Here is a 2,114-nt window from a genome sequence, read left to right on the forward strand (position 1 = left end):
CTAGAACTGAACTAGAAATGAACTAGAACTGAACTAGAACTGAACTAGAACTGAACTAGAACTGAACTAGAACTGAACTAGAACTAAACTAGAACTGAACTAGAACTATAAGTCTATGGACCAGTTTATTGAATAGCTTATGGGCTAGTCTATTGACTAGACTATGATTTGTGGAGTAGTTTATGAAATCTATTGCCCAGTCTATGAAACAGACTACATCTAGTTGATTCGACTTATCTTTGAATACGTCTATGGATTGGTCTGTAACTAGTCTCATGAGTGGCCTATGAAATTATTAACCAGTAATAAAAAAAATGTACAGAATTTTTCATTCCTGTCATGAAGAAAATTGTAAGTTCTTTTTTTGCTAGGTTACAACAACGCTTTAACGCCTGTCGACATTATTGTGTTCTATAATTAGCCCTGCTTAGATAGAAACCTGTAAAAATTTCAAAAAACTTAATTTCTTAAAAAATTATAGATTCTAACAAACTTATTAAAAGATAAAAAAAGTTTAAAAATTATAAAAAAAAACCAAAATAAAACAGTAAAAAGTCGAAAAGAAAAATAAATAACAGTGTAAAAGCGTGGTGTTGTTTTTTTCAATTTTGTTGGCTCTGTACTTTCGACTAAACAACAACAAAATGTTGCTAAACAGAAAGAAGAAACTTTAGTTTTAATAACTAAAAGAAAATTTGAAATAAATACAAGGCTATAGAGAAGAAATATGTATTAAAAATGGAGGCAACTTAAAATTAATTACAAATAAATAATAAAATTATAAATTTCTATAAAATATATGTAAAAAATGGCAACAAAACAAATCACATTTATTAACACATACACACTCACAAACAAGTTTTTATTTATTTTCTTTTACACACACAAAAAAACTTTTTACAATAAATATTTGGATATTTATAACGGGTTTTCATTTTCAAAATTCAAAACAAAAAAAAGTAACGAAACTTAAATATGTAGTTAACACACATATAAATAAATGAATAAAGATTTATGAAAGTTTAATATTGCTTTTTTTCTGTAATTGTTATTATTATTATATCTTTTTTTTTTCTTTTTATAGTCATTATTTTAATTTAGGTATTGAAAGAAGTTCGATATACATGATTTAAAAACTAATTGTTTTCCAACATATAGAAAACATTGGAAACTTAAAGGAACAAATTAAAAGGAACAAAATATATGATTATTTTTTAAGATATATATATTTTTTGTATTTTTTTTGGTGAAACTTAAAATGTAACATGAAAACGTAACAATTAATGAAATATTTGTTAAATAGAAAAGAGGAACAAGTCATAAGTACTAATAAGTAGGAGGGTTGTCAAAGGATTAATTAACGTTTGTTTTTTTTCTTCTTCTAATAATTAAATATAAAGTGTGGCAGTTGTTTGTGTGTTTTTAACGACTAGAGGTGTTCTATAATAATTTAATATTCAAATGATTGCTATTAATTTTTTATACAAAATCATTTCTAACGAACTTGGATTTATTAATTGTTTTATACTTTGTTTTTCTAAGATCAATAAACAAATTGTTGTTTTTTTACTTTAATTGATTTGTTAAAAAAATAATTTCTGATTGAAATATGAAAATTCAGACTAGAGACTAAAACATTCTTTACTTGAGACTTGACTTAATAATACTAAGGAGTAGCCTATAGACTAGACTTTTAACTGAAGACAAGACTAGACTATAGACTAGACTATAGACTGGAATATAGACTAGACTATAGACAGGACTATAAACTAGACTATAGAGTAGATTATAGACTAGACTAAAGACTATACTATAAACTAGACTATAGGCTATATTATAGATTAGATTATATACCAGGCTGTAGATCATAGACTAGACTAGCCTAGCCTATAGACTAGATTATAGACTAGACTATAGACTGGACTATAGACAAGACTTTAGACAAACTTAGACTATAAACTAGACTATAGACTACACTATATACTAGACTATAGACTAGAATATATAGTAGACTATAGACTAGACTATATACTAGACTATAGACTAGACTATAGACTAGACTATAGACTAGACTATAGACTAGACTATAGACTAGACTATAGACTAGACTATAG

This window comes from Lucilia cuprina, chromosome 6 (genome assembly GCF_022045245.1).
Source record: "Lucilia cuprina isolate Lc7/37 chromosome 6, ASM2204524v1, whole genome shotgun sequence".
Classification (NCBI taxonomy): Eukaryota; Metazoa; Arthropoda; class Insecta; order Diptera; family Calliphoridae; genus Lucilia; species Lucilia cuprina.